General features: G+C 44.7%; 1 protein-coding gene across 5 annotated transcripts in view; it reads right to left on the bottom strand.

The window, feature by feature from the left end:
* DAG1 (dystroglycan 1) overlaps positions 1-13,851 on the bottom strand; it is a 64,446-nt gene that overhangs the window by 42,034 nt on the left and 8,561 nt on the right. The window contains exon 2 of one of the 5 annotated variants that reach the window (XM_049716387.1): positions 9,025-9,156. The exons of 3 other annotated variants lie outside the window; for them this stretch is intronic. The gene's annotated coding sequence lies outside the window, so the exon portion shown is untranslated. Of the gene's footprint in view, positions 1-2,747; positions 4,202-9,024; positions 9,157-13,851 lie in introns of those variants that run through there. One more of the 5 variants, XM_049716389.1, reaches the window with a different exon arrangement.

The following is a 13,851-nucleotide window of genomic DNA, read 5'->3' on the forward strand; positions in this document are numbered from 1 at the left end:
TGCCTGAGCCACAACTGCCATCACATGGCTCTTGTGTTCTAGGCAGCTCATGACAGCTGCCCATGAATCAGGTCCACCCTCTCTGCCTGGCACACACAAAAAAATTACTCATGAGCATTTGTTAAGTAGAGTTTTTTCCAACTCCCTCTCGCCCTTCAGTTCCCAGCCCGCTAAATGCTGCTTCCTTGGGAAACCCACCCAACTCAGTCCTCCATTATCCAATTAACCTCCCACTATACCTTTCCTTCTTCATTCAATTCTCAGAATAGTGACAGCAGGGGCCATATCTGATTTGCTCACATAGTATAACGATGGCACAGGGAGAACACAGGTCAGACTCAGGTCTTCCCATGACACTGGAACCCACCTAGGGAAGAACTATGTCAAAGACCACCTGAAACACCAGGGCAGCTCTGCTTCATTGCCTCGAAAGACACTGCCATTACTCCAAAGCTCTGACAACAGAGTCAAGGGCACTGCCTCATGGAGCTGGACTTCAGGCAGTCCACAGCCTGGAATAAGGGTCCCTGGCATCAATATTCAGGCATATCCTTCCTCTTCAGAAATTAGCTCAGTGGTTTTGGTAATTTCTGTAACAGTTAAGCAGAAATAAATTCTTTTTGAGCAGGCAAGACCTTCTTTTATTTTGTTGCTAAAGTCCATCTTAGTCTGCTTATATCGTGTGCTTACTTGTTCAACTTATAACAAAAGTCAAGAACTGGATCTCCCTTATTTAAGTCATGAAACTCCTTTATTCAACTGCAACATGATTAAGTAACTGAATACAAAATTAGATTTATTTTAAAAGACTTTAGTAAATAAAAATGTGTACCATGCATCCATATCCTGGTTACTAAATGCCACTTCAACTAAAAGAAACCAAGGCTCCTTGTGGAAAGGGCTGATGCCAGGCTGGGGAAAGGAACCTGGAACATCTTCTTGCACTAGAAAGTCAGGAAGTGCTCAAACAATGATGGAGACATGTCAAAAGAACAGGAGCCAGCCTAAAGGGGCTCCCACTGGCCAAACCTGGGACAATCTGGGCATCAAAATGAATAATGACAAGAATGGGCTATATCACATTGAATAAGTTATCAATGTGAACTAATATAAACAAAACTGAATAAACAAGTGAAGGAGGTGAGAAAGCTCTTCTTTGAGTAAGATGACAACTAATTCAGAAGGAATGATGGTCTTAGAAGCATCACTGCATGCTGAAAGTAGAGGGTCAAAGTTTGATAAGGAACAGGATATTTACATAGTGTCCTACCATAAATTACTTATTAATTGCAAAGGGAAAAATAGCAACTTTAAGGAGGAAAAAACTGTCAGGTACCTCCTCAACCAGAACTGATCATCAAGACAAACCAGCAACTTGTGCCTACTCACATGGGGCTTTCAAAGGTGTTATTAGGACAACTGAGGAATCTGAGTATGGAATGTAGATTAGATATTAAACCAATATTAAATTTCCCTCATATTGACAGATGTATTGTCATTATGTAAGAGAATATTCTTATTCTTAGGAAATACACAATTAGGTATTTAGGAGTAAAGGGGCATGATGTTTGCCAATCACTCATAGATGGTTCAGGGAAAAAATGTACAGAGTGAAAAGAAACAGAATGACAAAGCGAAAACGAGGCAAAATGTAAACAAATGGTAACTCAAGGTAAAGTGTATTTAGGAGCTTCTTGTACTACTTTTGCAATTTTTCTGCAGTTTGAAGTTATAACAAAATTTTAAGTTACAAAAATATAAACTGTGTGAAATGAAGAGAAAATAAGTGTTAAGAAAAAGGAACGTGGGGCATGGTCGGCCTCTCGTCTCAGAACCTCAGTTCTTCCCTGACGAAGCAGCAATATTCATCAACAGCTGTGAGGCAAAGTCAACAGATGAGTTCTGTAAACGGTGATGGCCTAAGTAACCCTAATCCTACCACTTACCTCACACCCTCGCACTTTGTCCACTCGCGTTCCAGATTCCAGGCACCAAGGCCCCTGACTTCATGATTCAAAACATAGCCCACCAGGACCCCAAGCCCTCCTTTATAAGGAGGGGGTATTTTAAAAGCTTTTCCCTCTAGAAACACTACAAGCACAAAATGTACAAAAAAGGACTTTGCTTTAAAAGTGACTCGGATTATAATGGAAGAAAATGTCACACTGGGGCCTGAAATTACTACATTGGGCTATGTTTGCTCAAGATTAAAAATAGTTTCATCTTTCCTTCCCAGGAGCCTTCCCTCCTGGAGGAAAAAACCCCCAACCAGACCATCACCAAGTTCAGAGGTCCCAGAGCTAAACACAAAATATGGGCAGGCTGAAATCAGTGTTTCCCAGTATCAGATTCCCCATTAACGATCCCCGGGCATGATTCAGAAGATACACAGTAAGCCTCACAATGATGCCATCAGCTGTCTGGTCCTTTGAACTTAATGCAATAAAAATAATTCACATGGAGGTAAAACAAATTTCAATAATACACTAAGCCATAAGTGAAAAGGTGGTTTCCCTCCCAGGCCTTCAGGTAAGCAGGCTGGGTTTCTTCAGTAGTTCTCCACAAATGACACATTTAATGTATCTCTAAACACATAAACTAGTACATCTCTTTTTATTTCACTCAAAGTTCAAATGGTATCACATACTTCATAACTGTTACTTTTTAAAGTTTACTAGAACTGGAAGACCTCAGCCCCAGTGGGTGGATCCACTTCCTCACTACCCCCTGCTGCTTGTGGCACATACCTGTCTAAGTATCCTGCATATTTTGCTCTGAAGGGTGCTCTCTCCCTCTCAGCCTTGCATTCTTCTGGTAAGAAATCTGAGGATAAAATCCTAGATGTGGAATTGCTGGGCCAAAGGTTATGTATATTAGAATTGCTAGATATTGGCAAAATACCCTTCAATTTACATTCCGACCTAAAGATATGAGTGACTTTTCTCTTACTTTCACTAAAATTGAGTTACTGTTATTGTTAAACTCCTTCATTAATAACATGAGATGGAAGAGAAAGGAGTGTGGGACAGGTTGAAAGAGCATGAGACAGTTTGTCCCTCTCATATTGTTGGATTAATGGGCATAGTGGGCAGCAGGTATCATAAATTCAAGCTGGGAGTAATGGTACTTCATAGTTAGCCAGCATGAAAATATGGGAGGGTGAGCATCCAGATGACTAATGAATCAAAACTATATTTTTCTAGTCAAACTTGACTGCCTCAGAGGAAAATTGCTATGGAAAATTTATGGGTTAATTACTCCAAATAATAAGTTATCTGTGGTGCTCTTTGCTCCTATTGTGGACCAGCCCTGTGGACCAGGGTACCTTCCGGGCCCACCCTAAACAACTCTGTGCTCAGGGCAGTGCGAACACAAATACAAGTGCTGAGCCCAAGGAGAACAGGAGAGGGAAGCTAGAGAGTATTTTGGAGCTCCCAAGTCTAATCTTCATACTGTAGCTTCACTGTTCTGAAAAACATTAACCTTTTCTAAATCATATTGCCAAACCTAAGTTTGAGGCCTATTGTTTTTCAACTGAGGGGCAGAGTCTGAGAGGAACGCTGGAGCCCGGCTATCCTGGAGGTCACACCCTCCAGACTCTTGGGGCAGTGGGGGAAGAACCATCTGTCCCTGGCCAGTGCAGCCACCTGGGACAGGCAGTTGTGTGTCTGCGCACAAAAGTACTCACCAATCCACTCTCATCTTTCACTCAGATCAGCCTAACTTGTACACATGAACGATTAATCCAACAGAAAGTGGTGCCCACAACAGTGACTGACATTCCAAAGTCCTAAGATGACCCTCCAACTCTATACCATGCTGGTTCCTGGTTCAAAAACTTCCTGGAAAAACCAGGGACATAGGCAACTCCAGCAAGATGAGGAGTAACAGGAACTGGGAACCACATCCTACCATGAGGACCATGATACAAACCCCTAGTGAAGAACACCAGGACCAGATAGGAGCATGAAGCCCTTCAGCAGCTGCTGTGGTTACATTACCTTCTATAGATACACACTAAACTATTGATGGATGAAATGACAGGATGTCTGAGATTTGCTTCAAAATAACAGAGGTGTGGGGTAGGGACAATAGTTGGGAGTGTGAATGGGCAAGACTTGCCAGTAGGTGATGGATGTTGGGGCTGGTGATAAGTACATGGGATTCGTTGTATTATTCTGTCTTTGAGTGTACTTGAAATTCTCCACAACGAGAAGATCAAAAATAAAATACAACAGAGACATACAGACAAAATTCCCAGTAATTAAAACATCAAGTATATCCAGCAATTCACTCTTAGATATATACTCAGAATTCATGGACAAGAATGATTCATATCAGTATTATTCATGATAGTCAAAAATTAAAAACAACTCAAATGTCCACCAAGAGGAAAAGCAGTAAATTGTGGTATATTCATATGTGAAATACTATACAACAAAAGAGAACAAACTGCTGTACAGAACCACAAAGATGTCACAGACCTAACATTCAGCAAGAAAAGACAGGCACATGAAAGTACATATCATACTCTCTATCATTCCACTTACATAAAGGTCAAGAGTAGCAAAACTAAGCTCAAGAACAGAGGTCAGAAAAGTGGTTACCTTTAGGGAGATGCTGATTGGGTAAAGGCACAATAGAACCTACTGGAAATGTTCTGTATCTTGATCTGAGTGATATATACAATATCTAAAACTGTCGAGCTGTACCTTTATGATTTATGCATTTTGCTACAAGTAAATCTTGCTTCAACTGTTTTTAATAGTGACCAAAAAAAATCAAATACTGCTAGTTATCAGGAGATTCAGTGAAACAACTTCATCTATAACAAAATAGATTTTCAAAGCCTAAAGAATGAGATAATTCAGCTCTGGCCTGGGACAATTTTGATTGGAGCCTGCTACCTGCCTGCCACCTGCCCACACCTGAGGTGAAAGCAAGGACTCCCTCTAAGGACCTTCACTCTTAGCTGATTACAAACACCATAGAATACCAGAGCAGCCAACATCAGAAAACATAGCTTTAACTCCTGCTTCACCACCTAAGCAACTAGCTCTGGTTGTGGTCTTGACCTCACCAAATTCCAAGTAATGCAATTTTTAAAGGTAGTGATACAGATCTCTCACACAGGAGATTCAGCGCTTTCCTCACCGCCATGCCCGCTGCTGACACCCACTCCTTCAGGCAACTCCTGAGCAGTGCCCAGCAGCCTCTCCAGCCCTTCCACTAGCACAATCCACACCTCGCTAACTCTGGAATTCCTTACATTCTCCTCCCTAAAGGACAACCCTCAGAAAACTTGGATTCAAAACAAGAAAACAAAACCTGGTCTACTTCCTTAGGCCTAAGCAACCTTGATGGACATACAGGATGCAAAAATCTGAATTTACATGGCTTCAAAATTATTTAAGTATAAAAATAAATGGAATTTTAAATGTGTGAAATAATAGCACAACAAAAACTCCACAGGCACATGGTAAGTGTCACAGCACTGGGAAAAGCCCAGAAAAATCCTGGTACATCACATGACATCTCTTCTCAGGGGCAGCTCCCATCTGAAGGGCAACGAGCTTACTATATACAAAGGTATAGGCCAGCCATGAGCAGAGCCCTTTTCCTCCAGATCTTCACGGCAATAGTTGACCAGGCAGCAGCTCTCTGATGTGAGCACATAGTTGCCCTCACACCAGATACCGGCTTACGCTGCCCAACAAATTCTGGGGTAAGCTGGGGTGGGGCCTCCAGACAAGAAAGCCAGAACTAGCTGATGAATTCCTGGGCCTGGAGCCTGAGCCTACTCTCAACACTCACTCTTGGACCTCCACATGCTCACATCTTCAGCTACCAGCCAGCAAGGCGACAACACTGATAGCTGACATACCTCTCCATTCTGTAAGGCAAGTCTCTGTACCCAGAGACTGCTTGAGACCAGCAGGTGAGGCCATGACCACAGCCCACAAAGCTTTCTACTATCCACCCAACCTACCTGGTCTGATGGTGCAGATATGGGGAAAGACTAGATTCTGGCTGCTCTCTAAGCTCTATCCATTTCTCCATTTCCTTACCACTGGAGCTGTGTGGCCTACATGGAGAAGCAGGAAAATCCTCTAAAATAGCTTTCAAACACAAAGAAAATTTGTAAAACACAATGCTCATAAGACAGAGTTTGAGGAGACCATTTAAGTCATCAGGAGCTACACCTTCATTTTACAGATGGGTAAACCAAGGCTTCTACAGTCTCCCAGATGGTGAGCAATCACGCAGGATGAGCATTCCTCCCCTAAGTCTCAAACAACCTTTTCCCCATCACAATACCCTATCAACAAAACAGGAAAGGAAGAGAGGAAAGCTGAAGAGGGGACAAGATGAGGGACAGACAATGAAAGGCAGAGGAGCTGAGAATGTGGGGAGAAGAGCAATGTGAAGGAAGAAGGGAGGGCCTGAGAGGGGGACAGCACTGTGAACCCATCTCAGTGAATTAGGCCAGAGAACACATCCAGGCTTTTCCTCTTCCAACACCTGTCACACTGTGCTGGGGAAACTGGTTTGACAAGGACCACAGAGCCACTTAGAGGCTGAGCTGGGCCTAGCCTCTCCTCAGGCCCCACTGTCCTGCCACAGAAGTGGTGCTCTGGGTACCTGCTATGAGCAAAATATGGAACAAAAGGAAAGCAGCACTCCGGAGGAAAGACCCAAACCACCTCAGCCTTGCCAAAGGGACCAAACCTGAGGCTGATCAAGCCTTTGGATCCAGCTGCTGATTCACAGGAAATACAGAGAAGAGCATGCTCAACTGCACCCTGGGACACAATCTGCTAAATCTGGACTGTGAGAGATTCCACAGGTCTAAGGGCCCAGGTTCTTCAGCAGATAATTGCAAGGAAAAGAGACAGAGGGGAGAAAATGCAGATAAAGAAACTTACAAGATATGACAACTTTTAAAAAAATGGACAAAATTAAACTGCAGTGCCTAAGGATACACATTTGGGAGATAAAACCATTAAAAAAAAAAAGTAAGAAAATGGCTACAAAAAGACAGGATGGGGTCACCTTGGGAAGGAAGGGGAGAGGGGGCTGTGGCAGGGTTGGGGCTCACAGAGAAGCCTCTGGTGGAACCAGTAAAGTTCTATTTCATGACCTTATAATTCACTAAGCTCTACTTTTTTTGGGGGGAGGGTGGTCTTGTTTTCTCCATTTTTGTTTAATTTTACACTAGTAAAGTTTTTTAAAAGTTAAAAAATAGGGCTTCCCTGGTGGTGCAGTGGTTGAGAGTCCACCTGCCGATGCAGGGGACACGGGTTCGTGCCCCGGTCCGGGAAGATCCCACATGCCGCGGAGCGGCTGGGCCCGTGAGCCATGGCCGCTGAGCCTGCGTGTCCGGAGCCTGTTGCTCCTCAACGGGAGAGGCCACAACAGTGAGAGGTCCGCATACCGCAAAAAAAAAAAAAAAAAAAAAAGTTAAAAAATAGATTTAAAAAGACAAGATTAAGTTGGGACTTCCCTAGCAGTCTAGTGGTTAAAACTCCACGCTTCCACTGCAGGGGCATGGGTTCAATCGCTGGTCGGGGAACTAAAATCCTGCATGCTGTGCCATGCGGCATGCATACATGCACACATGAATGAATACATAAATAAATAAATGGATGAAGTAAACAGAAAACCAGTCCTGGAAGAGCTTGAGGACTTTGCAAAGCAGCATATGCAGAAAGAGAACCCCACCAGGAAGCATGGAACAGAGAGGGTGGCCTCATAGGCAACTGGGTGGAGACCTCTCTCTAATTCAGAGGTTTGGCCTTAGGAACCACCACTGGCTGCTCACCCAGGTCCCACACTCTCCAATAGCTCTGCTGGTTATTAAGCTGATATTGTAGCTACCTGCATGACTCCTTTATCCTTCTCAACTGGTTCCCATGGCATCAGGGTTAGGAAATGGCTCAACAGGTCAGAGACATATCACTGTATACCCAAATGTCAGCTTGGCTTTGAAAATAATCTATTACTGCCCGCCAGCTCTCTAAGGTCCTCTCCCTGATCCCTCACATCACTCTCTAAGATGGGCCTGCCCCCCCCCACCTCCCCTTTATGATGAATCAGAGGCACACTGACTGCAGTCACTTGCCAGGGGTGTGACCCTCAGCCTCTCCAAATCACATTTTTTCCTGAAAAATATCAACTGAAGGGAAATAACTTCATCACTTCTCCCTTTTTTTTCTGGTCAGGGCAACGATAGGGCCCATACCTCTCTCATCCATTGCCAGATCCATTCCCAGGGCCTAGCACGGTGCCCAGGACATGACAGTGACTCAAAAACCACCTGCCAGGGCTTCCCTGGTGGCGCAGTGGTTGAGAGTCCGCCTGCCGATGCAGGCGACAAGGGTTCGTGCCCCGGTCCGGGAAGATCCCACGTGCCGTGGAGCGGCTAGGCCTGTGAGCCATGGCCACTGAGCCTGTGTGTCCGGAGCCTGTGCTCCGCAACGGGAGAGGCCCACGTACCGAAAAAAAAAAAAAAAAAAGAAAAAAAAAAGAAAAACCACCTGCTGAATGAATGAACAAATAACTGAAACCCAGCGACAACAGGGCCTGCTGGGTGCCAAAAGACAGTCCCCTCCATAGTTCATGGGCTAGCCTGTCTTGCAAGGCTGCTTAACAGCCAATATTTCATCTTAAACACTTCCTAGATCAAATTCCTTTTTTCTTTAACTTTTTCCAATTATAAACATATATTCATTAGGTAAGCTAATGCATGTAAAGGACCTGACACAAAATACACTACTTAAAATATATATACAAAATACAAACAATCTTAATCCAGCCACCCATAATCTCTGATGGGTGTAATATTTCCGTGCTTCAGACAACCTACAAGAGCAGACTAGCTAAGGAACATGGACATCACTATGTATACCACTGGGCATCCTGCTTTCTCCACCCCAGATCCAAATTTGAAATAAAACTGCCAAGGTCAATAATCCCCCCACAATGACAAGGAGTCTGCAGTGACTGCAGTAGAAATGGACTTACTTTCACAGCAGGGTTTCTTCTCTTGTACTGAGAATCAGCTCTGGCACAGTGGCCTCCTCTGCACTGCCCTGCACTGCCCCAGGACTACTCCCAGGCTGGGAGAAGGCCTGTGGGCTCTGCTTCCCCTCTATCCTATCAGATGATTTAGAGTGAGCATTTAGAGATTTTCAGCTCCCCGCTGGTGGTATCATGTCATTTTCTTATCTGATAACAGCCAATAGCTTTACCCTCACCTGCCTCTAAAACAAAGATCAGAGACCAAATGCCTTCACTATCTGGAAATCACCTGGAGCCTTCTCCAGTGGGAACCCACAGGCAGCTCCCCCTGAACACAGATTCATAAAACCCGGCGTCTTCATCATCTGGAGGCTGAAACCCCATTTTTGTCTTTAGGATAATCATCCTCTGCTCAGAAGTTGGGCACCGGTGCCTGTACCCTCATCTTCCTCCCACCCCGGAGCTCTATGCTCAATTTGTCCCTCAAGGAGTCAAGGAAACCCAAAATACTTCAGGTTTCCAGGGAGGATGCTGACTTTACAGAGTAAGGTTCTGACATTCCAGACTGAGCTCATCCTCCTATACAACAAACAAAAAAGTCTTAAAATTTCTGTTCTAAAGAGTTCCAACACTACAGCTCAGCTGAATTACATGCTCCAGGTACAGAATCTGCTGCTGCCCAACGTTCAACCAGGAGCACTCACTTGCTCCAAGTCTCTTAAAATGCATCTGTTGACTGAAAAGTCAAAGTTACCTATTATAAACTACCTAGGCAAGAAGTCATATGGTCACATGGGGAAAAAATAAGTAGAGGTATAGCTCTTTGAAAACCAAGGGCTTTTCACACCAGACATGCACTGCTGTTGATAACTCAAACAGAAATAAACATTATACTAAAAAAGGAAACAAAGCACTTCCAGGCACTCAACTCATGCAGCAACCTTGCCAGTCCATGCTCCTTCTACTGCACTAGTGAGGTTCAAGAAAACAAACCTGGGCACACAAAGAATTTCCAAAGAAACTCCTTAAAAATATAAACAGTACTGTAAAGTTAACAGAATCCTTGGTCCTCCAACTATTTTTGTCCTTTATTCGTCTCGATGGGGCCAGTGCCTCCAGGACGATGCACCCCAATAAGACACCACAGCACTCAAAGCTCCACAGGTGGGCAGCTTCCCTGGTGGCGCAGTGGTTAAGAATCTGCCTGTCAATGCAGGGGACAGGGGTTCGAGCCCTGGTCTGGGAAGATCCCACATGCCACAGAGCAACTGAGCCCATGCACCACAACTACTGAGCCTGCGTGCACGCCTAGAGCCGGTGCTCCGCAACAAGAGAAGTCACCAAAATGAGAAGGAGCCCGCGCACCACAGCGAAGAGTAGCCCCTGCTCGCTGCAACTAGAGAAAAACCATGCAGCAACGAAGACCCAATGCAGCCAAAAATAAATAAATTTTATTAAAAAAAAAAAGCTCCACAGGTGAGCAAGCAGTCAAGCTAGAGCTGCTTTCTGAGAGGTATCAATGGGCTCATGTCTAAGGCTTTTTTTTTTTAATAAGATTCTACTTGGTACATATAAAATATGATCTATTATGTATATAATTATAAACCACAATAAAAAAACACCCCTGAACCAATCACTTAACCTAAGAAATATGTCCAGCCTTTATTAAATATCGGACTCTCAGTTTACACTAGAAAAAGGATAAATGTAATAATAGTAGCAATTATGGAGAGGTGTAGGGCATATTACTAGGAAGCTTTTATTTCCTCCTCAGCAGCCCATGGGGAGGATATTCTATCCCAATTTTGCTGAGGCAGAGAGGTCAAGGGCCTTACTTAAGGCCACATCAGGATGGGAGGGTTCCAAGGGACTCAGTACCTCTGGTAGGTTCCTTCCTCAGGCTCGAGTTTCTACTGCTGAGGGTAGTCAGTGTTTTCATTGTCCAACCTCGTCACACTTGTACCAAAAATCTTGCCTGTCCTGCCAAAAAGCAAGGGTTCAGTGGGTAGACCTCACCTCTTGGGAAGTCATGACCCAAAAGACCATAGCATGACCAGGCACTATCTGAAAGAACAGTTCTCCTTTAGAAAACTCAATACCATTTTATAACAAGTGCTGGCATTTGCAGTGTGATCTCAGCATGGCAAATATGTTTTATTCCTTTATTTGATAAAAACAAGTGCCACTCCCATCTTAAAACAGAGAAGGAAACGTATCACTCTGATCAGATAGCAGGTTAAAATAGGCTAGAATTTTTTTTCCTGTAATAAAAGAAAGAAAAAAGGTAGGAGGAAGGCAAACATCCAGGGCAGTGCCAGTGCCAGCTGCTCCTTTCACAAGACACTTCCACAGAAGACAAAGAAATTGTACATATTGAAGCATCATGGAAAGAATGGAATTTTTTTTTACTATGATCAGGAACAATTTCCAGGACCATTCCGAAGTCAACCTACCTGAGTTTTAGAGGAGCAAATTTCTCAGCAGCCTTCCATGCAATCAATATAGACCTCAAGTAGAAAAGCCCTTCGCCAATTCCAGAAAGGCCTGACTAGGCCTCCTCCATCCCCGCTACCACCACCACCAACTCACTCACCTACCCTTCATGGAACCTGCTAAACAACAGCTGATCACAACTCTGGCTCCTTATCTGAAGTCAACACCCCCGAAAGACAAACAGCCAGTGACCTCTATCTGTTCACTCATCAAAACCAAAAATATCTCATACATTTTTTTTCCAGGGACACACTTGCCTGGGGTCAGGAGAAGAACTGTCTGATGGGTAAGGCAGTCTGATATCAGGAGTGAGCTCCCATATCCGGAACAAACCTGTTTTTTAAAAAGTTGAGTCTCTCTGGCTTCCCCTACGCCATATTCTGGCATTTCACATCTTCAACAAGTTCTACAGTTGATTAAGGCCAAAATAAGTTTTTCCTTGGCTTTACTGAGATATAATTGAAGGCCAAAATAAATTTGAAAAACAAGAGTTTGAAGTCCAATTTCATTCACAAATAGATTAATCCTATGCCTCCCAGTGGATTCAGAATACTGGGCCTCCCCAGTGGCCTGGAGGAACTGCCCAGCCTCCTGTGACCTGGCACTCAGTCACCCTTGGGAGCAGCAGGCCTGCCTCTCCAAATATGGCCTGAAATCTGCAGCAAGAGTGAGCTCAGGCCTGCAAAGGGGTCCACAAGAATGTTTACCAAGACTGACAAACTTAGAGGGCAGCCCCAGGAGCAAAGAAAGCACAAGCACCATCCCTCAGAACACTCCTGAACAGCAGGGCAGCATGTGAGGAAATGACTGCTTGCTGGGCTTCTGGCCCCTCAGCACCCTGTAACCAGAGCAGACCAACAGAGAGGCCATGGCAGGCCTGACACTTAAGCGGAGGGCTGTGCACAGCCCACAATGTGCCCCATTCTCCCTGGAAGCTCATGGCAGGAGGGCAGAGGGGAGGCCAGGACATTCCTTCACCCCCTCACATGGAGGGAAAGGGCACAGGCAGCCCAGGGTATCAGAGGCCTGCATAAGAAGAAAGCCTGAGCAGCCATTTTTCTATCCAGCTGCACAAATCAAAAAGGGCCCCTCCTAAAAAAGCAGAAGGGAGTCCTGAGGTGCCAACTGATTAAGTCATGCGGATTAGATGACCTACACAGGAGTCCTCTCTCTGGGCAGCAGTGCCCAACCAGAAGGAAAAAAAAAAAACCACCACCACTCAGGGCGTTGAGGGGACAAGGGACCCCACAGCCCCCGTCAGCCCAGGGCTGGTACTACAAGCAGAACAATCAACTTTTCCTACTAAAGATTTCTTCCCAGTGCCAAGGAATCCAGTCACTTTTTAAACTACTTTTAAAACTGGAAAAAGCACATGTTCAGACTGGCAAACACAGTATGTTAAGTCTATACTATTGGGACTTCCCTGGTGGTCCGGTGGTTAAGAATCCGCCTTCTGGGCTTCCCTGGTGGCGCAGTGGTTGAGAGTCTGCCTGCCGATGCAGGGGACGCGGGTTCGTGCCCCGGTCCGGGAGGATCCCACATGCCGCGGAGCGGCTGGGCCCGTGAGCCATGGCCGCTGAGCCTGCGCATCCGGAGCCTGTGCTCCGCAACAGGAGAGGCCACAACAGTGAGAGACCCGCGTACCGCAAAAAAAAAGAAAAAAAGAAAAAAGAATCCGCTTTCTAATGTAGGGGACCCGGTTCGAACCCTGGTCGGGGAACTAAGATCCCACGTGCTGTGGGACAACTAAGCCTGTGCACTCTGGTGCCCAAGTGCCACAACTAGAGAGAAGCCCGCTCACCATAACAAAAGACCCCCACATGCCACAATGAAGACCCAATGCAGCCAAATAAACAACAACAACAACAAAAAAATATATATATATATATTTTTTTTAAGTCTATACTATTGACCCTTCTGACAAAATATTATGATCTCTTCCAGGTAAGCAGAAGCGACAGCTAGTAGCACAATCCAGAGAAGGAAAGGAGACAGGAATCCTACTGTTATCTATTTGTGACTTTAGTGAATTCTATTTTTAGATCTTTATTAAAGAGCTTCTCTTCTAGTCTCCTCTTACCAAATTTCTCTCCTCAGGCAATTCAATCTTCACAATATTGCTCAAAAGTCTAAAAATATAAGACGCTTATTCAGGTATGCTTAACATAACAGATAAAGCAAAGTTCACTACACTTCCTCGTTTTCCACAAGACTCAGAATCCACCCCTGTTCAAGGGCTACTCATCAGGCTGGTCTCCACAATTAAAAAATCCAGTAAGCAAGAGACTTCTCTGGCAGTCCAGTGGTTAAGACACCATGCTTCCAATGCAGGGGGCA

The sequence above is a fragment of the Orcinus orca genome, chromosome 10, assembly GCF_937001465.1.
Source record: "Orcinus orca chromosome 10, mOrcOrc1.1, whole genome shotgun sequence".
Lineage (NCBI taxonomy): Eukaryota > Metazoa > Chordata > Mammalia > Artiodactyla > Delphinidae > Orcinus > Orcinus orca.